Source organism: Coregonus lavaretus, assembly GCF_964263955.1.
Source record: "Coregonus lavaretus genome assembly, chromosome: 1".
Taxonomy (NCBI): Eukaryota; Metazoa; Chordata; class Actinopteri; order Salmoniformes; family Salmonidae; genus Coregonus; species Coregonus lavaretus.
This window is the reverse complement of record NC_139988.1, coordinates 135,001-157,729: the sequence shown is the minus strand read 5'-3', so window position 1 is coordinate 157,729 and position 22,729 is coordinate 135,001. Positions and strand designations below refer to the sequence as shown.

Genomic DNA, 22,729 nt, shown 5'->3' with positions numbered 1-22,729 from the left:
GGGACGCAGACTGGAGCGCTTTGGAGAATAGCCCCCTCTAGGCTTAACATAGCTACCTCATGGGGCTCATTTTAAACTTGTTGTTTTGTTCCTGCGCTAACGGTTCAAAACAAATACTTCAGAGAGATAGGATGCGTTCCAAAGGTAACCTTATTCCCTATATAGTGCACTACTTTTGACCAGGGCCCACAGGGCCTATAGTGCACTATACAGAGGATATACAGGGATAGGGGTGTCATTTGGGACTCAAAAATACAAATTACATATAGAAGGTGTTAGCTAGCTAGCTAAGGCTTCAATGATGCCATATTCATTTAGCGATAGCTTAAATGACCAGGTAAGGTAATGGGGTAAATATTAAAGCAGATATGGTACAAGGGGTGTCCTGGTACTGTAGGTACTAACCTGTTCACCAGGTCTTGGCAAATGCCTCCATTTTGGCAGGGGGCTGGAGGCACATTCATTGATGTCTTCCTCACAGTGTCGGCCAGAAAACCCAGGCTCACAGTCACAGCTGAAAACAAAGGCAATCATTAATATTGATATCCTCTTGCATACAAAATGGAAAATCTATTTGTTTACTCGTAGTGGCACATGTGAGGAAGACAAAATGATAAAATAACAGATCAATGAAGAGGACTTTATCTGATATTAATTACACATCGGATCTAGATTGACCGGAACCTTTTAGATTGTGACTGTTTGACTAAATGTTAAACTAAGCTGTAAAGAAGGATTCATATAAACAGTCCTGTTTTGAGTTAAAGGGGAGACGGTTCCTCATTGAACTGACCTCATTTCCACTCCAAAGGGCATGTTATGAAGCCACATCATTTTTTGCATAGTGTTTATGGAATATGGCATGAGCCTTTGTTCATTTAACAGTTCATTTAACATATCACAGGGGCACGCTTAGCGTTGTGTAGCAACATCACACCAATCACACACATCTGATCTGAGACCACAACAACAATATATTGCTGTGGTAAATACATGTTCATTATATGTGCTTATAATATACAGAGCACATAATGTAGTATATTTATTATAATATTACAGAGACCATACTATCAATATATTTATAATATGTTCAGAGGCGGTAAAAATAATATGGTTGTGATAAGTATGTGATAATATTCATTATACTTCCGGAGTCATCATAAGGCAACCACCATCTTGAGATTGTGAAGCTCACCATCTACTTGTCTCAATTTCACCATATTCAATAATTGTCACCTTGGAATTAATTGCACTCATTAGTGTTAGCTAAATTACTGCTAAATGGGAGCAGGTATTGTGCGTAATTGATCAAATCATAAAATCATCTGGTATGTGTTTATAATCCATTATTCATAAAATCTGACAGCCATTTTCATCTTTGTTTGTTTGAGTGAGTATCTCTGGGTTGACAAATGAATGGAAGTGTCCCAAATGGCTCCCTGTTGCCTATACAGTGCACTACATTAGGCCGGATCCTATAGGGTTCTGATCAAAAGCACTGCACTACATAGGGAATAGAGTGCCATTTGGTATGCAGACTATGTATATAAGGTGCCCCTCGCGGTTCACTTTTACCTGTAGCTGTTGACCCGGTCAAGACAGTGGCCCTGGTTCTGGCATGGGCCTGAGATACACTCGTCGGTGTCAATTTCACAGCGCGTTCCCTGGAATCCTGAAAGATAGATGAGTTGGTCATGGATCAGTAAGAGGCCAGCTGGCGAGGCATCGAGCGTCAAGCTCCATGATAACAAAGGCCCTGGTGAATGGAAGGAGTGTAAGTCAACTGTCCATTTTAATGGAACTAGTAGCCCCTGTAGCATCTCTCATCTGCCAGCCCCTCAGCCCTCTCTGTTTCCCCTCTCAGAGGAGTGGATACGTCTAATAATACTGCAGTGGCACAGACAGATTGGAGGTCTGAGGGTTGGTGAGGAGTTAGGGAGAGTTGGGGGTGGTGGGGAGAGTTAGGGAGAGTTGGGGGTGGTGGGGAGAGTTAGGGAGAGTTGGGGGTGGTGGGGAGAGTTGGGGGTGGTGGGGAGAGTTAGGGAGAGTTGGGGGTGGTGGGGAGAGTTGGGGGTGGTGGGGAGAGTTAGGGAGAGTCTGGGGTGGTGGGGAGAGTTAGGGAGAGTTGGGGGTGGTGGGGAGAGTTAGGGAGAGTCTGGGGTGGTGGGGAGAGTTAGGGAGAGTTGGGGGTGGTGGGGAGAGTTAGGGAGAGTCTGGGGTGGTGGGGAGAGATAGGGAGAGTTGGGGGTGGTGGGGAGAGTTAGGGAGAGTTGGGGGTGGTGGGGAGAGTTAGGGAGAGTCAGGGGTGGTGGGGAGAGTTAGGGAGAGTTGGGGGTGGTGGGGAGAGTTAGGGAGAGTTGGGGGTGGTGGGGAGAGTTAGGGAGAGTCAGGGGTGGTGGGGAGAGTTAGGGAGAGTTGGGGGTGGTGAGGAGTTAGGGAGAGTCTGGGGTGGTGGGGAGAGTTAGGGAGAGTTGGGGGGTGGTGAGGAGTTAGGGAGAGTTGGGGGTGGTGGGGAGAGTTAGGGAGAGTCAGGGGTGGTGGGGAGAGTTAGGGAGAGTTGGGGGTGGTGAGGAGTTAGGGAGAGTCTGGGGTGGTGGGGAAAGTCAGGGATGGTGGGGAGAGTTAGGGAGAGTCAGGGGGTGGTGGGGAGAGTTAGGGAGAGTTGGGGGTGGTGGGGAGAGTTAGGGAGAGTTGGGGGTGGTGGGGAGAGTTAGGGAGAGTCTGGGGTGGTGGGGAAAGTCAGGGGTGGTGGGGAGAGTTAGGGAGAGTTGGGGGTGGTGGGGAGAGTTAGGGAGAGTTGGGGGTGGTGGGGAGAGTTAGGGAGAGTTTGGGGTGGTGAGGAGTTAGGGAGAGTTGGGGGTGGTGGGGAGAGTTAGGGAGAGTTGGGGTGGTGAGGAGAGTTAGGGAGAGTTGGGGGTGGTGGGGCGAGTTAGGGAGAGTTGGGGGTGGTGGGGAGAGTTAGGGAGAGTTGGGGGTGGTGGGGAGAGTTAGGGAGAGTTGGGGGTGGTGGGGAGAGTTAGGGAGAGTTTGGGGTGGTGAGGAGTTAGGGAGAGTTGGGGGTGGTGGGGAGAGTTAGGGAGAGTTGGGGTGGTGAGGAGAGTTAGGGAGAGTTGGGGGTGGTGGGGAGAGTTAGGGAGAGTTGGGGGTGGTGGGGAGAGTTAGGGAGAGTCAGGGGTGGTGGGGAGAATTAGGGAGAGTTGGGGGTGGTGAGGAGTTAGGGAGAGTCTGGGGTGGTGGGGAGAGTTAGGGAGAGTTGGGGGTGGTGAGGAGTTAGGGAGAGTTGGGGGTGGTGGGGAGAGTTAGGGAGAGTCAGGGGTGGTGGGGAGAGTTAGGGAGAGTTGGGGGTGGTGAGGAGTTAGGGAGAGTCTGGGGTGGTGGGGAAAGTCAGGGATGGTGGGGAGAGTTAGGGAGAGTCAGGGGTGGTGGGGAGAGTTAGGGAGAGTTGGGGGTGGTGGGGAGAGTTAGGGAGAGTTGGGGGTGGTGGGGAGAGTTAGGGAGAGTCTGGGGTGGTGGGGAAAGTCAGGGGTGGTGGGGAGAGTTAGGGAGAGTTGGGGGTGGTGGGGAGAGTTAGGGAGAGTTGGGGGTGGTGGGGCGAGTTAGGGAGAGTTTGGGGTGGTGAGGAGTTAGGGAGAGTTGGGGGTGGTGGGGAGAGTTAGGGAGAGTTGGGGTGGTGAGGAGAGTTAGGGAGAGTTGGGGGTGGTGGGGAGAGTTAGGGAGAGTTGGGGGTGGTGGGGAGAGTTAGGGAGAGTTGGGGGTGGTGGGGAGAGTTAGGGAGAGTCTGGGGTGGTGGGGAGAGTTAGGGAGAGTTGGGGGTGGTGAGGAGTTAGGGAGAGTTGGGGGTGGTGGGGAGAGTTATGGAGAGTCAGGGGTGGTGGGGAGAGTTAGGGAGAGTTGGGGGTGGTGAGGAGTTAGGGAGAGTCTGGGGTGGTGGGGAAAGTCAGGGATGGTTGGGAGAGTTAGGGAGAGTCAGGGGTGGTGGGGAGAGTTAGGGAGAGTTGGGGGTGGTGGGGAGAGTTAGGGAGAGTCTGGGGTGGTGGGGAAAGTCAGGGGTGGTGGGGAGAGTTAGGGAGAGTTGGGGGTGGTGGGGAGAGTTAGGGAGAGTTGGGGGTGGTGGGGAGAGTTAGGGAGAGTTTGGGGTGGTGAGGAGTTAGGGAGAGTTGGGGGTGGTGGGGAGAGTTAGGGAGAGTTGGGGTGGTGAGGAGAGTTAGGGAGAGTTGGGGGTGGTGGGGAGAGTTAGGGAGAGTTGGGGGTGGTGGGGAGAGTTAGGGAGAGTTGGGGGTGGTGAGGAGAGTTAGGGAGAGTTGGGGATGGTGAGGAGTTAGGGAGAGTCTGGGGTGGTGGGGAAAGTCAGGGGTGGTGGGGAGAGTTAGGGAGAGTCTGGGGTGGTGGGGAGAGTTAGGGAGAGTTGGGGGTGGTGGGGAGAGTTGGGGAGAGTTGGGTGTGGTGGGGAGAGTTAGGGAGAGTTGGGGGTGGTGAGGAGTTAGGGAGAGTCTGGGGTGGTGGGGAAATTCAGGGATGGTGGGGAGAGTTAGGGAGAGTTGGGGGTGGTGGGGAGAGTTAGGGAGAGTTGGGGGTGGTGAGGAGTTAGGGAGAGTCTGGGGTGGTGGGGAAAGTCAGGGATGGTGGGGAGAGTTAGGGAGAGTTGGGGGTGGTGGGGAGAGTTAGGGAGAGTTGGGGGTGGTGGGGAGAGTTAGGGAGAGTTGGGGGTGGTGGGGAGAGTTAGGGAGAGTCTGGGGTGGTGGGGAAAGTCAGGGGTGGTGGGGAGAGTTAGGGAGAGTCAGGGGTGGTGGGGAGAGTTAGGGAGAGTTCGGGGTGGTGGGGTGAGTTAGGGAGAGTTGGGGGTGGTGGGGAGAGGTAGGGAGAGTCTGGGGTGGTGGGGAAAGTCAGGGGTGGTGGTGAGAGTTAGGGAGAGTCTGGGGTGGTGGGGAGAGTTGGGGGTGGTGGGGAGAGTTAGGGAGAGGTTGGGGTGGTGGGGAAAGTCAGGGGTGGTGGGGAGAGTTAGGGAGAGTTGGTGGTGTTGGGGAGAGTTAGGGAGAGTTGGTGGTGGTGGGGAGAGTTAGGGAGAGTCTGGGGTGGTGGGGAGAGTTAGGGAGAGTCTGGGGTGGTGGGGAGAGTTGGGGTGGTGGGGAGAGTTAGGGAGAGTCAGGGTGGTGGGGAGAGTAAGGGGTGGTGGGGAGAGTTAGGGAGAGTCTGGTGTGGTGGGGGGAGTTAGGGGTGGTGGGAGATTTAGGGAGAGTCAGGGGTGGTAGAAGAGTTAAGGAGAGTTTGGGGTGGTGGGGAGAGTTAGGGAGAGTAAGGGAAGGTGGGGAGAGTTAGAGAGTCGGGTGGTGGTGAGGAGTTAGGGAGAGTCTGGGGTGGTGGGGAGAGATAGGGAGAGTTGGGGGTGGTGGGGAGAGTTAGGGAGAGTCTGGGGTGGTGGGGAAAGTCAGGGGTGGTGGGGAGAGTTAGGGAGAGTCAGGGGTGTTGGGGAGAGTTAGGGAGAGTTGGGGGTGGTGGGAGAGTTAGGGAGAGTTGGGGGTGGTGGGGAGAGTTAGGGAGAGTCTGGGGTGGTGGGGAAAGTCAGGGGTGGTGGGGAGAGTTAGGGAGAGTCAGGGATGGTGGGGAGAGTTAGGGAGAGTTCGGGGTGGTGGGGTGAGTTAGGGAGAGTTGGGGGTGGTGGGGAGAGTTAGGGAGAGTCTGGGGTGGTGGGGAAAGTCAGGGGTGGTGGGGAGAGTTAGGGAGAGTTGGTGGTGTTGGGGAGAGTTAGGGAGAGTCTGGGGGTGGTGGGGAGAGTTAGGGAGAGTCTGGGGTGGTGGGGAAAGTCAGGGGTGGTGGGGAGAGTTAGGGAGAGTTGGGGGAGGTGGGGAGAGTTAGGGAGAGTTGGTGGTGGTGGGGAGAGTTAGGGAGAGTCTGGGGTGGTGGGGAGAGTTAGGGAGAGTCTGGGGTGGTGGGGAGAGTTGGGGTGGTGGGGAGAGTTAGGGAGAGTCAGGGTGGTGGGGAGAGTAAGGGGTGGTGGGGAGAGTTAGGGAGAGTCTTGTGTGGTGGGGGGAGTTAGGGGTGGTGGGAGATTTAGGGAGAGTCAGGGGTGGTAGAAGAGTTAAGGAGAGTTTGGGGTGGTGGGGAAAGTCAGGGGTGGTGGGGAGAGTTAGGGAGAGTTGGGGGAGGTGGGGAGAGTTAGGGAGAGTCTGGGGTGGTGGGGAGAGTTAGGGAGATTCTGGGGTGGTGGGGAGAGTTGGGGTGGTGGGGAGAGTTAGGGAGAGTCAGGGTGGTGGGGAGAGTAAGGGGTGGTGGGGAGAGTTAGGGAGAGTCTGGTGTGGTGGGGGAGTTAGGGGTGGTGGGAGATTTAGGGAGAGTCAGGGGTGGTAGAAGAGTTAAGGAGAGTTTGGGGTGGTGGGGAGAGTTAGGGAGAGTAAGGGAAGGTGGGGAGAGTTAGAGAGTCGGGTGGTGGTGAGGAGTTAGGGAGAGTCTGGGGTGGTGGGGAGAGATGGGGAGAGTTGGGGGTGGTGGGGAGAGTTAGGGAGAGTCTGGGGTGGTGGGGAAAGTCAGGGGTGGTGGGGAGAGTTAGGGAGAGTCAGGGGTGTTGGGGAGAGTTAGGGAGAGTTGGGGGTGGTGGGAGAGTTAGGGAGAGTTGGGGGTGGTGGGGAGAGTTAGGGAGAGTCTGGGGTGGTGGGGAAAGTCAGGGGTGGTGGGGAGAGTTAGGGAGAGTCAGGGATGGTGGGGAGAGTTAGGGAGAGTTCGGGGTGGTGGGAGAGTTAGGGAGAGTTGGGGGTGGTGGGGAGAGTTAGGGAGAGTCTGGGGTGGTAGGGAAAGTCAGGGGTGGTGGGGAGAGTTAGGGAGAGTTGGGGGTGGTGGGGAGAGTTAGGGAGAGTTGGGGGTGGTGGGGAGAGTTAGGGAGAGTCTGGGGTGGTGGGGAAAGTCAGGGGTGGTGGGGAGAGTTAGGGAGAGTATGGGGTGGTGGGAAGAGTTAGGGAGAGTCAGGGGTGGTGGGGAGAGTTAGGGAGAGTCAGGGGTGGTGGGGAGAGTTAGGGGTCGTTGGGAGATTTAGGGAGAGTTGGTGGTGGTGGGGAGAGTTAGGGAGAGTCTGGGGTGGTGGGGAAAGTCAGGGGTGGTGGGGAGAGTTAGGGAGAGTCTGGGGTGGTGGGGAAAGTCAGGGGTGGTAAGGAGTTAGGGAGAGTTGGGGGTGGTGGGGAGAGTTAGGGAGAGTCTGGGGTGGTGGGGAAAGTCAGGGGTGGTGGGGAGAGTTAGGGAGAGTTGGGGGAGGTGGGGAGAGTTAGGGAGAGTTGGTGGTGGTGGGGAGAGTTAGGGAGAGTCTGGGGTGGTGGGAAGAGTTAGGGAGAGTCTGGGGTGGTGGGGAGAGTTGGGGTGGTGGGGAGAGTTAGGGAGAGTCAGGGTGGTGGGGAGAGTAAGGGGTGGTGGGGAGAGTTAGGGAGAGTCTTGTGTGGTGGGGGGAGTTAGGGGTGGTGGGAGATTTAGGGAGAGTCAGGGGTGGTAGAAGAGTTAAGGAGAGTTTGGGGTGGTGGGGAAAGTCAGGGGTGGTGGGGAGAGTTAGGGAGAGTTGGGGGAGGTGGGGAGAGTTAGGGAGAGTTGGTGGTGGTGGGGAGAGTTAGGGAGAGTCTGGGGTGGTGGGGAGAGTTAGGGAGAGTCTGGGGTGGTGGGGAGAGTTGGGGTGGTGGGGAGAGTTAGGGAGAGTCAGGGTGGTGGGGAGAGTAAGGGGTGGTGGGGAGAGTTAGGGAGAGTCTGGTGTGGTGGGGGGAGTTAGGGGTGGTGGGAGATTTAGGGAGAGTCAGGGGTGGTAGAAGAGTTAAGGAGAGTTTGGGGTGGTGGGGAGAGTTAGGGAGAGTAAGGGAAGGTGGGGAGAGTTAGAGAGTCGGGTGGTGGTGAGGAGTTAGGGAGAGTCTGGGGTGGTGGGGAGAGATGGGGAGAGTTGGGGGTGGTGGGGAGAGTTAGGGAGAGTCTGGGGTGGTGGGGAAAGTCAGGGGTGGTGGGGAGAGTTAGGGAGAGTCAGGGGTGTTGGGGAGAGTTAGGGAGAGTTGGGGGTGGTGGGAGAGTTAGGGAGAGTTGGGGGTGGTGGGGAGAGTTAGGGAGAGTCTGGGGTGGTGGGGAAAGTCAGGGGTGGTGGGGAGAGTTAGGGAGAGTCAGGGATGGTGGGGAGAGTTAGGGAGAGTTCGGGGTGGTGGGGTGAGTTAGGGAGAGTTGGGGGTGGTGGGGAGAGTTAGGGAGAGTCTGGGGTGGTGGGGAAAGTCAGGGGTGGTGGTGAGAGTTAGGGAGAGTCTGGGGTGGTGGGGAGAGTTGGGGGTGGTGGGGAGAGTTAGGGAGAGTCTGGGGTGGTGGGGAAAGTCAGGGGTGGTGGGGAGAGTTAGGGAGAGTCAGGGGTGGTGGGGAGAGTTAGGGAGAGTCAGGGGTGGTGGGGAGAGTTAGGGGTCGTTGGGAGATTTAGGGAGAGTTGGTGGTGGTGGGGAGAGTTAGGGAGAGTCTGGGGTGGTGGGGAAAGTCAGGGGTGGTGGGGAGAGTTAGGGAGAGTCTGGGGTGGTGGGGAAAGTCAGGGGTGGTAAGGAGTTAGGGAGAGTTGGGGGTGGTGGGGAGAGTTAGGGAGAGTCTGGGGTGGTGGGGAAAGTCAGGGGTGGTGGGGAGAGTTAGGGAGAGTCAGGGGTGGCGGGGAGGGTCAGGGAGAGTCAGGGGTGGAGGGGAGAGTTAGGGAGAGTCAGGGGTGGTGGGGAGAGTTAGGGAGAGTTAGGGGTGGTGGGGAGAGTCAGGGGTAGTGGGAGAGTTAGGGAGAGTCAGGGGTGGTGGGGAGAGTTAGGGAGAGTCAGGGGTGGTGGGGAGAGTTAGGGAGAGTCAGGGGTGGTGGGGAGAGTTGGGGTGGTGGGGAGAGTTAGGGAGAGTCTGGGTGGTGGGGAGAGTTAGGAAGAGTCAGGGGTGGTGGGGAGAGTTAGGGAGAGTCTGGTGTGGTGGGGGGAGTTAGGGGTGGTGGGAGATTTAGGGAGAGTCAGGGGTGGTAGAAGAGTTAAGGAGATTTTGGGGTGGTGGGGAGAGTTAGGGAGAGTAAGGAAAGGTGGGGAGAGATAGAGAGAGTCAGGTGGTGGGGAGAGTTAGGGAGAGTCGGGGGTGGTAGGAGAGTTAGGGAGAGTCAGGGGAGGTGGGGAGATTCAGGGGTGGTGGGAGAGTTAGGGAGAGTCAGGGGTGGGGAAGAGAGTTAGGGAGAGTCGGGTGGTGGGGAGAGTTGGGTGTGGTGGGTGGAGGTGGGGAGAGTTGGGTGGAGTTAGGGAAAGTCGAGGTGGTGGGGAGAGTCAGTGGTGGTGGCTGTGGTGGTGGGGGGAGTTAGGAAGAGTCGGGGGTGGTGGGGAGAGTTCGGGAGAGCCGGGGGTGGTGGGGAGAGTTATGGAGAGTCGAGGGTGGTGGGAGAGTTAGGGAGAGTTGGGGGGAGTCGGGGGTGGTGGGGAAATGTATGGGTGGTAGGGAGAGTCATGTGTGGTGGGGAGAGTTCGGGAGAGTCGGGGGTGGTGGGGAGAGTTGGGGGTGGTGGGGGGAGTTAGGTAGAGTCAGGGTTTTGGGGAGAGTTATGGGTGGTGGGGAGAGTTATGGGTGGTGGGGAGAGTTAGGTAGAGTCAGGGTGGTGGGGAGAGTCAGGGGTGGTGGGGAGAGTCGGGGGTGGTGGGGAGAGTCGGGGGTGGTGGGGAGAGTCAGGGGTGGTGGGGAGAGTTGGGGAGAGTTAGGGGTGGTGGGGAGAGTCAGGGGTGGTGGGGAGAGATAGGGAGAGTCAGGTGTGGTGAGGAGAGATAGGGGGAGTCGGGGGTGGTGGGTAGAATTAGGGAGAGCCGGGGGTGAGGGGAGAGTTAGGGAGAGTCAGGGATGGTGGGGAGAGTTAGGGAGAGCCGGGGGTGGAGGGGTGAGTTAGGGAGAGTCAGGGGTGGTGGGGAGAGTTAGGGAGAGCCGGGGGTGGTGGAGAGAGTTAGGGAGAATCAGGGGTGGTGGGAGAGTTAGGGAGAGCCGGGGATGGTGGAGAGAGTTATGGAGAGTCAGGAGTGGTGGGGAGAGTTAGTGTGAGCCGGGGGTGGTGGAGTTTTGGAGAGTCAGGAGTGGTGGGGAGAGTTAGGGAGACAGAGTTGGGGAGGGCTGTTGGAGGAAAGAGGGAAAGGAAGTGAAGAGAGGCTAAGCTCTAGAGCTCCTTTGGGAGGGATAGGATGGTGTTCATTAGGGGGTGAGGGAGGGATAGGATGGTGTTCATTAGGGGGTGAGGGAGGGATAGGATGGTGTTCATTAGGGGGTGAGGGAGGGATAGGATGGTGTTCATTAGGGGGTGAGGGAGGGATAGGATGGTGTTCATTAGGGGGTGAGGGAGGGATAGGATGGTGTTCATTAGGGGGTGAGGAGGGATAGGATGGTGTTCATTAGGGGGTGAGGGAGGGATAGGATGGTGTTCATTAGGGGGTGAGGAGGGATAGGATGGTGTTCATTAGGGGGTGAGGAGGGAAAGGATGGTGTTCATTAGGGGGTGAGGGAGGGATAGGATGGTGTTCATTAGGGAGTGAGGGAGGGATAGGATGGCTAAGCAGATCAGCATGGATGCTTTGTGGCACTTCTGAAGGCATGCATGGAGACAGCCTGGAATAGAGGCTTTTTCTGTCTGTCTGCCTGCCTGTCTGCCTGCCTGTCTGTCTGTCTGTCTGCCTGCCTGCCTGCCTGCCTGTCTGTCTGCCTGCCTGCCTGCCTGCCTGCCTGCCTGTCTGTCTGTCTGTCTGTCTGTCTATCTGCCTGTCTTTATGTCTGTCTGTATGTCTGTCTGTCTGTCAGTCAGAGTTATTCCTTTGGTACTTTAACTGCTGCTGTGCTGGTGTTGCTGCTTAGCTCCATATACTATTCCTCTGCTCTGCTCCTAAAGAAAAATACTAGGCCTATAGGAAATAATCTAACCAACGTTGATTATCAATGTAATGGTGGTCATTTTGAAAGGACGCAACCATGGAAATTGAGTTATTCTAAGAACATCCCTACTTTGTGAATGTGAGGGTTTCATACATAAATTAATGTTAATGAGAATTCTGATTGATACTATATGTTGGAATTAGTACAGAGAAACAGAGATGAAATGTTGTACTTTGGTTAGCACCCCACTCATTCTCTATCTGTATCCTAGGCCTAATCACAACTCAAATAAAAACAACAATGCAGTCAACATTTTACCATGAGTTCAAACAAAGCTAATGAAAGACCAAATCCTTAGGTAGCAAATCTGAGTTCCTGAATGCCTACATATTAAGTCCCTCTGAGATTAATGACCACAGCCATTGGGGCTAATTAGCTCGAGGCTATATCATTTTATGTTGACCACATAAATCAGGATTATTTCATAAATAATAGGTAATAATAAAGTGCATGGTGGTTCTTCTGTTCTCTATGCATTTATCTACCCACTTAAAACCCCTTTGTTGGCGTAATGGATAAATGAGTCTATAAGCCTACAGGATCTTGTATACCTGGCTGGTAGTGCTGCAGTACAGCTCATGTTGGCCCAGTAAGCCCAGTCATATGCTAGATATTAAAGTATTAATGGTGGTGTTTGGATCAGGCTGAAAAAACAAGACGTTCACACCTGCTATAAATTCCATTATGGAACTAAATGCGAGTCTTGTAGCCGGGTGCAAATGGAATTCTACAGTAGATCTGACTGGCTGCGTGTTGCACTGTTTCTTCAATGGTTTAAATAATGAATTTAGAAGGGAGCGGTCTACAATGTTGTGTAGATGAAAATAATCGATTCAGTCTACATTCTCATTGAAATGAGGACTACAGTATCTAATGTATAAATCCTTTGTAGATCAGTAGTGTCAAAGTCAAACCTCTGTGACAGACAGAAAAACAATTACAGGGAGAAATACAACCAGTCAAACTCAGACCCTCAGAACCCTAGAATTCTGTCATATGTTGATTGAAAACGTCCATCAAATCCACTTGTGACTCTTCAGTACTATTACAATTAGTGCTGCAGGTTTATTATACCCACAACCCCTCATCTCTACCGAGACCACGCCACACACGACATGAGCAGTGATCACATCGCTCCAGACGGGGATGATAGAATGAGTGTGTGTGTGTGTGTGTGTGTGCGTGTGTGTGTGTGTGTGTGTGTGTGTGTGTGTGTGTGTTCGCTCCAGATGTGTCTGAGCACTGAGAACCAACACTTTGTGCCTTGGGTATCCCACCTCTACCGTCTCCCTGAGCTCTCTGACAGAGGAAAGAGCCCCCAGTCACAGGCTGTGTCCCAAATGGCACCCTATTCCCTATATCTAGTGCACTACTATGGGCCCTGGACAAAAGCAGTGCACTAAATAGGGAATAGGGTGTCATTTGGGACGCAGCCAGTGCTTGGCTTGGTGGCAGTAGCAGCCAGTAGCAGCCAGATACATACATTGTGTTGACATTCAATATTGTACCGGAGGTGCCTTAGCCATTGGTTTGAGTGACAGATCTGCCTGAGAAAGCTCTGCTGTCCCATAATTCACCGGGAGAGATTGTGTGTTCTCTCCAGTTCCCATGGTCCCTCCTTTCTACTGTCACATCCCAAGGTGCACAGAGCCTTGACAGCAATGACACAAAGGGTACAGTACTCACACCGCTCATAGTTAGCGTAACCACTAGTTTTACCCTCCCGGAAATGTACATGTTAAAAAGGTGTTGGAGATACAATAAAATGTGTTGTGTAATTATTGTAAAACAAATTGCTTTCAAAAACGCCTGAAATGTCATATGTATTGGAAACAGGTTATAAAGTAATTGACATGCCATGTAACATGTTAGAATCTCAAACAATGTGTTAATTTCTTGTAGGGTAGGCTTAAACATGATGAGAAAAACGATACTGTACATTCACATGGTCTAATATGAAATGGTATGTGTGGAATATTGTACATATTGTATTCTTAGCCAGTGTGTCACATCATCTCTTAAATTTACCATGTCATCGATGTACAACATTTTTACTATAAAAACATGATATTTTTGTTAACAGTATCTGTGTAAAACACTACCCTGAGGCCAAGTCCCCTCAAATTCAAACCTGGACCTCCAAGCCAGTTCCACTGCATTTTTCTCCCTCTAATCAGGGAAATCAGGGACTGATTCAGACCCGGGACACAAGGTGGGTGCAACTAATTAGTAGGTAGAACAGAAAACCAGTATAGATGATTTTCAAGTACATATGTTGTAGAATTAAACACCTATATGCCTTAAAATGTTTATGGATTGAGAACCAGTTGAAGGGTTAAGACAGAGCAGAGACATGTATGTGTTTTTCATAACTCCCTGCAGCTGGTCTGGGTATGTCAATGACATGTGATGGAGATACAACTCCTCGTGGTGGCTGTGTGGAGATTGGAGTAACAATGGAACTAGTGTTATCATTTGTTTGTGCTTATGACCTTATGACCTGACACATAGCCACATGCACATAATCTCAAGGGCCAGGGAGGATGGTAAATGATAAATGCTTAAATGTATGTGGTTGAGAATGGGTTATGGATGACATGTTTAAACCATATTTAAGTATTAATTGATATGTTTTATAATGTGTTATGAAATGATAAAGGTAAAACAGAATGAACATGATTGATACTTTGTACTTCAGATATATGTCTGGATGGTGAATATAGTCAATACAGAGTGTGATTGTTCTTTAATGTACGTATGTACATAATTTTTTTGAGTCACGCCACTAATAAGATACAGAGGCCCCATTTAGAGAAGCGCAAGTAGCCCCTGTGAGTAGCCAACATGTGATAATGAAAATATGTTATTCATTCACATAGAGAAGAGTAACTATGTATGTTGACTATGCATTTGTGTCTGTATAAAAGGACAGCTCCGGTTCAGGGCAAGCAGTTGCTCCATGGAGCAAGCTCGGCTTTGTTATGCAAATAATACAAGTCTAATTTTTGGATTCACGAGCTCCAGTCTCTTGAGAGATATTTTGAGTTGACTACTTTTGAGTGAAATATTTCTACGACACCAGCAGGTTCCGGACCCCTGGCCTACGCAATGTTTATACAAAACATCCAGAGTACCCTGTAAGGAGCAATCTAACCAGGTAGGCTAATCATCATGTATGGAGGGACATCATCAATCCAACCAGGTAGGCTAATCATCATGTATGGAGGGCCATCATCAATCCAACCAGGTAGGCTAATCATCATGTATGGAGGGCCATCATCAATCTATCCAGGTAGGCTAATCATCATGTATGGAGGGACATCATCAATCTATCCAGGTAGGCTAATCATCATGTATGGAGGGACATCATCAATCCAACCAGGTAGGCTAATCATCATGTATGAAGGGCCATCAGAAATCAGCTAAGCAGGTAGGCTAATGATCATGTATGGACGGCCATCAGCAATCTAACCAGGTAGGCTGGTTAGGTATGTTTTTAATATTTAATAAATTAGCAAGTTCTAAAAAACGGTTTATTCGCTTTGTCATTATGGGTTATTGTGTGTAGACTGATGAGGACATTTTTTATTTAATCAATTTTAGAATAAGGCTGTAACGTAACAAAATGTGGAAAATGTCAAGGCCTCTGAATACTTTCCGAATGCATTTCATGTATTTACCATTAATTTCTATTGGGCACAAAATAATCTGAAACACAACCAAAACAAACAGCAAATGCATCCAAAGAATGTGTAGAGTCACAAGCTTGATGTAATCATTGCATGCTATCAATATGGGACCAAAACACATAAGTGAATTTGTCCCAATACTTTTGGTCCCCTAAAATGGGGGGACTATGTACAAAAAGTGCTGTAATTTCACCCGATATGGATGAAAAAACCCTCAAAATTAAAGCTGACAATATGCACTTTAAAATCATAATCATTGTATCATTTCAAATCCAAAGTGCTCGATTACAGAGCCAAAACAACAACAAATGGGTCACTGTCCTAATACTTTGGGAGCTCACTGTAAATGATAACACTACTGCATTATGGTTGTAGCACAGCGGTTCCCAAACTAGGGGTCGCGACCCCATGTAGTGTCGCCTGATATGAAGATAGGGTCGTGGGAGAATTTCCAAAATCCTGAAAAATAAATACAAATAAAATATATATTATAATATTGTCTTTGTATCTCAAAATCATTGTAATGTGGTTAACCTTAAAAATCAAAATCAAAATTATTCAAATCTAAAAGATCAAATTCAACCAGAGAGCGCCCTTAGATCATGGGATAAGGCCGCACTTGACCGTTGTACTTGAATCATTCCCACAGTGAATGGCTAGGCCTGCTACACTACGAAACCACACACTATTGCAGAGACTTTGATATTACCGGCCGCAATTCATATGGTGAAAACAATGTGTGGGGAGGCAGAAGCACAGAAACTCACATCACTACCTTTGTCAGATAACACTGTTAAACAAAGAATGTATGCTATTGCTAGCAATCAAGAGGAAACTCTGACTGAACGACTCAAACTGTCCAGCTCATGCTCTCCAGATGGACGTTAGCATGTGAGGGCCGAGATGCCCATGCATTGACTTTTGATTGCTATACATGTCGGGGGATGCTATTCACAAGGAAATATTGTTCCGTCTCACGATTCCCGAGCATGAAACGGCAGGTGGGATGTTCAGTGTGCTGCGTGGCTATATTGACGAAAAACAGATCCCAAGGGATCGAATGGTGGGCTTTTGCACAGATGGGGCTCCATCTATGGCGGGACGGCGGGCAGGCCTCTGCACTCTAGTTATGAATGTGTCTCCCTCTGCCATATGGAGGCATTGTATGATACACAGAGAGCAACTGGCGGCGAAAGGGTTGAGCACAGAACTCAGAGATATACTGCAGCAGGTAACTTCGATTGTAAACTACATCAAACCACATCCACTGTGCGAATGCCTGTTTGCAAAACGATGTGGAGATATGGGATCAGAGCATTACAATGTTCTATTTCACAGGCTTGGTGGTTATCGACGGGGATTGTTGGAACGATTTTTCGCATTGAGAGAGGAACTGCTGTTATTCAAAATGGATGTAAAAAAACAGACTTGGTTGACTTTCTGTGTAATGAAAAAATGTGTCTCCTTGCTTATGTAACATTGGTAAACTGAACGCAAGCATGCAGGGGAAATACAAAAACATTCTACAGATGAGTGACCGGAGAGAGAGTCTTTCAAAAGCGAACAGTGGCCCCTTCCCTCGACTGTGCATGTTTCTAACATCCCACACGTGTGATGACTGCTCACCTCCAACTCTTGGAAGAGCACTTTGGGATCTACTTCCCAATCCGTTTTACTGTGATCCTGGCTCAGTTGACATGCCGGTAAGTGAAATCGAACAGCTATCGAGCTGTCATGTGACCGAATGCATTCACAGGTAACTACGGAGGAGTTTTGGTTCCTGACTCAGAGAATACCCTGCCGTCTCCCTCTGAGCAATAATGCCGCGTTCAAGACAACTGGGAACTCTAAAAAAAAACGAGCTCCGACTGGGAAAAATCATTTTGAACGGTCATCCAACTCGGAATCTTGGTACTCTTTCTAGAGATCCGACTTTCCGACCTGAAGACATCATGATTTGGACATCATGATTTGACCTTGTATTTTTCAGAGTTCCCAGTTGTGTTGAAAGCTCCATAAAACTCATGGTACCCTCCGCCGGCTCATATCTGTGTGAAGCTGGAGTCAGGTGCTCTCGTCTGCATTAAATCCAAATATCGATCCAGGTTGGATGTGACAGCAGAGATGAGGTGCGCACTGTCGACCACACCCCCTGACTTTGAGAAGCTCCGATGCGACATGCATCAAGCCACACCCATCTCATTAGTGGTGGTGAGATAAGATACATTATTTCAGACTCATTTGCTATTGACTGTCATAGCGCCACATTAAAAGTATGTGATGTTGAGTTGAGAAGACAATCAGAAATACTGTTGGAATGTTTTTCAATTGACTGCCATAGCCCCAATTAAAAAAGTAAACATTGGTTGTTAATTACATCATTTATTTCACATGGTTGGGGTCACGAGAATTTTCAGATATCAAAATGGGGTCGTTGGACAAAAAAGCTTGGGAACCCTTGTTGTAGTACGTTCAGTAAAATACCTGTGAGTCACACAGGATTGGTGTATACAATAAATAGAGACACTTCCATTATAGGTCTCTCGTTTTAATGAATACACACATTCAAAGAAAACCCATTCAATGCAAGAGGTGGAGAAGGTTGCATTGAAGAAACTGAGTCAAAAGCTTTGGCTGATGCTTCATAAGGCTCTCAGTTTCATCTCAGGAGAGTGCAGCCAAGTCTACACACTTTGTCTGCTGCGTCCCAAATGGCACCCTATTCTCTATATAGCTCACTATTTATGACTAGGGCCCTGGTCCAAAGTAATACACTATGTAGGGTAATCAGGTGCACTTTGGGACGCGGCCTCTCTCTCAACCCAGGAGAGTGCAGCCAGGCCTACACTGCATTTGTAGCAGTCTGAAAAGCCAAATGATATTGTCAAGGTGGAAGCCTTTCAACAGAGCTTTGATTTCAGCTGAGCAGGTGCATTGTGGAGACACACAAACGATGGAATGGACAGCATGGGGAGAGAAGTAAATGGAGAGGCACATGGTCAATTGGCAAAAAAGATTAAAGACAGAACGCTTCAGACTTTTACTTCTGAGACCACATTTACTTTAGTATACTGCTCAATCGGTTCCGGAGAGTGAAAAAGAGGGCTGAGAAAATGGAGAAAGTGCTTTTAGGGGTAAAGATTAGGTGTGCTGAGTCTAGAGAGAGAAGGACAGATACAAAATTGCTCTCAGGGAAGATGGACGTTTTTGAACTGATGTAAAGCTAATTTGATGGACCCAAAACATTTATTACAGCATGAGTTGGGATACTGACTGAAACTTGGATTCTCTCCTTCAGACACTTTGATCTGAGTCACATATTGATATCAGCCGCATCCCAAATGATACCTTATTCCCTATGTAGTGCACTACTATGGGCCCTGGTCCATAGGCCGCTATGTAGGGAATAGGGTGTCATTTGGGACGTACCATTCCATATCTGAAAGTTAGCTTGAAGATGCTACACAGCTATTCTATGGTCCAGTTATTTTCCCAGACACTCCATTCACCACACAAGATGGGGACAATTTGCTCTCTGGCAGTGGAGGGCACGGTAATGACATGATGCAGGCGCTTCATGCACAGAGACAGGGATAGAGAGGGGTGGTGGATTGTTATGATCATGTCAGCGCATGAATCTAAGGCTTTTCTTGATAATAAGAAGATTGTGGGAGCTGTAGTGTTGGATTTCAGTGCAGCCTTTGATATTATTGACCATAACCTGTTGTTGAAAACACTTATGTGTTATGGCTTTTCAACCTCTGCCATATCGTGGATTCAGAGCTATCTATCTAATAGAACTCAAAGGGTTTTCTTTAATGGAAGCTTCTCTAATGTTAACCAGGGCAGCTCTCTAGGCCCTCTACTCTTTCTATTTTTACCAATGACCTGCCACTGGCATTAAACAAAACATGTGTCCATGTATGCTGATGATTCAACCCTATACGCGTCAGCAACCACATCTAGTGAAATCACTGCAACCCTAAACAAAGAGTTGCAGTCAGTTATAGAACGGGTGGGCAGTAATAAACTGGTCCTGAACATCTCTAAAAGTGCTGCAAAGAAAGACCTAGTTCAGGTGCAGCTGATCCAGAACAGAGTGGCACGTCTTGCTCTTCATTGTAATAAGAGGGCTAATATTTATACTATGCATGGCAGTCTCTCTTGGCTAAGAGTTGAGTAATGACTGACTGCATCGCTTAAAATTGTTATAAGAAATTTGAATGTGTTGGAAATTCCAAATTGTTTGCATAATCAACATACACACAGCTCTGACACACACACTTACCCCACCAGACATGCCACCAGGGGTCTTTTCATAGTCCCCAGGTCCACAACATATTCAAGGAAATGTACAGTATTATATAGAGCCATGAGTGCATGGAACTCCCTTCCATATAATATAGTGCAAGTGAACAGCAAACCTGGTTTAAAAAAAACTAATAAAGCAACACCTCACAACGTCTCTCCCTCGTGTGACCTACTTGTTGAGTGTATGTACTGACTAGGCCTGTTGCGGTCATGACATTTTATCAGGTTATTGTCATGCAAATGATGCCGGTCTCACTGGTAATTGTCTGTTAATCAACATAAACACGTCTAGCATCTCCAGGCCTCCACACATTCAAGCCGCTGATGCACGCCTTTGGAACATCTACATTTGAACAAGTCTAATAAATCTATTTAATATATAATAATCCATTTATTTTAGGTAGGTCTAAAGAAACTTTATGATATGAAGAAAATGTTTTTTTTTAGAAGAACAGAATATGAGTTGGCCTACTGTATGTTACCTGGCTATGCTCCATGCCATTGGCTGTAGGCTTGTTAATTTAGCAGACAAGATATGCTTATAAGTTCCGTGCCATTATTTTATTATTAAATGATTTTATAGTAAGAATAATATACGTTAGATTTAGTTATTTGGCAACTTTAGCAGTAAAGGATACGAACCTTAGATTGTCAACAAAACAAATATGGCTGCATGATGTGGCTATAGGCTATTGATGATTTGAGAAAGTTCCTTGCCTCAGGCTGCATGATGTGGCTATAGGCTATTGATGATTTGAGAAAGTTCCTTGCCTCAGGCTGCATGATGTGGCTATAGGCTATTGATGATTTGAGAAAGTTCCTTGCCTCAGGCTGCACACGCTGTTCTCTCATCAAGTGATCATATTTTCACCCATCAGACTATTTTTACTAACATGCTAAATTTGTTTCGATTTACAAATGGTCCATTATCAAATGGGCAGGAACAGTGGCAGGGGAAAAAATACATGTCATCAGTATGCACTCGAATAACGAATGGAGGCCGCTTTCCCGCAGTTCGTTTTTTTCAATGATGCTGAGTAGGCTACTCCGGTTTCATAGCGGAGCATGTGCTTAATATGAGCAGCTGAGAAATAAATATAGTAGCAGCTGGGATCCTCCTCTTTTTAGTGGCAACCATCAAAACCCTGCTTTCACACGGGATTGCATAAAGAAATGTCTGGGCTTATAACAACCCTTATTTCACTCCATCAACCACTGTTTGAGGAGCATGCAGCCTCTCGCTAATCCATGGGCTCTCCAACCCTGTTCCTGCAGCTACCCAGTGCTTAATTAGGCAAACCAAGTGAAATTTGTTCGGGGAACATCGATAGTAACATGTTTTCACAACGAAACATATTTAATGAAACTGTTGAACAGCCCCTCTCTCTGTGCGCCCAAGAAAGGGATGAAGGAGAGAGAGAGAGGAGATGGAAATGCACGGTGGTGAGATATTCTGTAGCTAAAGTTCATGTGTCAGCCTATTAATAAAAATCACATCAAACATTTATCATCAAAACAGTGTCGTGCTTTTAAAACGCACCTCACTGTCATCAGTCAATTTGAAGAAAGAAGTTCAACAACAGGTTGAAAGATGCTGTTGAAAATATAAAACAAATGCCCTATTACTAGACTATTCAAAATCAAAGACAAATTCACTATAATTGTAGACTAACTCTGTAAGCCGCCCTGCACAATCAATGAACGAACAGCATCTTTCTGCCATGTGTAATATGCAGTAGGATATTAGGCTTTGTATTGTATGACGGCACAATCATTATTTTAATTCAGGGGGGTTTTCGGGCTTGGGCTCATAAATAGGTCTATGGTATGAATAAGCTCTAACAGTATGTGTGTTGAATTAATCATCACCTTAGAAAGAGCTGTCCATTTAGTTGTGTTAGGCTTTGAAACAACGACCATGTTTTCCACTCAGTTTCAACCTGTTGTTGAACTTCTTTCTTCAAATTGACTGATCACAGTGAAGTTGCGTTTTAAAAGCACGACACTGTTTTGAAGACAAGTGTTTGATGTGATTTTCGATTGCATTTGCATTGATGTCAGAGTGGTTATAGAGGGACAATAGAGCGCTGGGTACCAGGCCATTAGTGACCCGATGATCGTTAGCAGTTGGGTACTACTAACGCATATCCAGAGTGTATAAAAGGAGATTACTGTCACGTGGAATTTTACTGCGGTCATGACAGATGACTTCAGGTGTGGCAGTACTACGGTCTCCGCAACAGCCCTAGTACTGACAAGTATGTGTAACTGATAGATGCACACACGTGCACTAATGGTCTGGGATACCTGAGGGATATTCCTACCCAGCTCCATGTTGATGACTGGTCTGGGATACCTGAGGGATATTCCTACCCAGCTCCATGTTGCTGACTGGTCTGGGATACCTGAGGGATATTCCTACCCAGCTCCATGTTGATGACTGGTCTGGGATACCTGAGGGATATTCCTACCCAGCTCCATGTTGCTGAGTGCAAATGTAAAGCGATGCGGAGCGACCAACGGACGACGACGCTTCTGAATTATTTCACTCCATCTTGCCAGATAATCTGATTCCTTTTAGTTTGGTTCGCCTCTCTCCCGGGCTGCAATTCATAACAAGCCCATCAATATAATGGTTCTCTCCTCAAATAGCTCCCTGTGGCGCTGAGAGGAGCTAACAGAGACATCAGAGACCTGGTGGTGGGACAAACAGGTGGAAACATATTGGTTGCGTCCCAAATGGCACCTCATTCCCTTTATAGTGCACTACTTTTGACCAGAGTCTTATGGGCCCTGGTTCAAATGTAGTGCATTATGTAGGGAATAGGGTACTATTTGGGACACAGACATTGACTCACCTGGGTGGTACTGTAGGATGTACATTGTTGGTGAGAAGATATGTCTATATACTATTGGTTATGAACTATACAATCGTTTGAATGTACATAGGACTTGAAAGGTACCTGGACTGGACTGTACATATTTTCCACTGCTATGTCTGTAAGCATATCTATTGGTTTGGAACTATCTTAGCAATGCCTTGAATATGTTTCTTCTTATAGACACCGATTTCAATTTCCAGGAGAGACCCTTGAAGAAGAAAACCCTTCCCGCTACCATGGTTACACAGACAACAAACAGGTACTCAAGGCTCCGTGAGTGGCCACGATCATCACCATGTGTCTACCAGGCCCAGAGGTGACACCATGACACTGAGGGGCTGAAGGTGCTCTATTTGTCACCACTCAACCTGCTCTGCTGAAACTACACTCTTAGATAAAGGGCTGTTCTGGCTCATCCCTGTCCAGTCACCCTTCATGGTTCTAGGTAGAATCCTTTCACCCACCTGCAAAAAACTAAAAATATCCACAAATGTTTTAAAGATAGCTTTTTTCTAAGAGGAGAGGAGAGGAGAGGAAAAGAGAGGAGAAGAGAGGAGAGGAAATATGAGGGAAGGGGAGAAGAGATGAGGGAAGGGGAGAGGAGGAGAGGTTCTGAAGAATGCTTTTTCCCAGAGTGCAACACATTACCATCTGTTTTACTAAGCTACTCTAACGCCACTCTATCCTTCCCTTAGCTTCTCTTCTCCTCTTCCTCCTTCTCCTCCTCCTCTCATTCCTCCTCTGTTGAGGAAACTATGGCAACACCAATTCTTAACCCCTGGCTGTTAAAGTGAAGCTCAGGTCTTTTAGGTGAGAACACGTTATTCCATTCCTGTCTTCTTACTCTGCTTTTAAAAAAATTACATCCTGTACAAGGGCTTGTTCCTGTAATGCAGTGTGAGGTGTGTGAGGTTTGTGTGTGTGTGTGTGTGTGTGTTTTGTGAG

General features: G+C 48.9%; 1 pseudogene across 1 annotated transcript in view; it reads right to left on the bottom strand.

Annotated features, from left to right (window-relative positions):
• Positions 1-195: 195 nt before the first annotated feature.
• Positions 196-22,729, bottom strand: part of LOC311118553 (protein eyes shut homolog) — a 154,492-nt pseudogene continuing 131,958 nt past the window's right edge. The window contains exons 19-21 of the transcript in view: positions 1,576-1,672; positions 406-514; positions 196-205 (exon numbers count right to left, since the gene is read on the bottom strand). The product of the transcript in view is annotated as a protein eyes shut homolog (transcript). The remainder of the gene's footprint in view (positions 206-405; positions 515-1,575; positions 1,673-22,729) is intronic.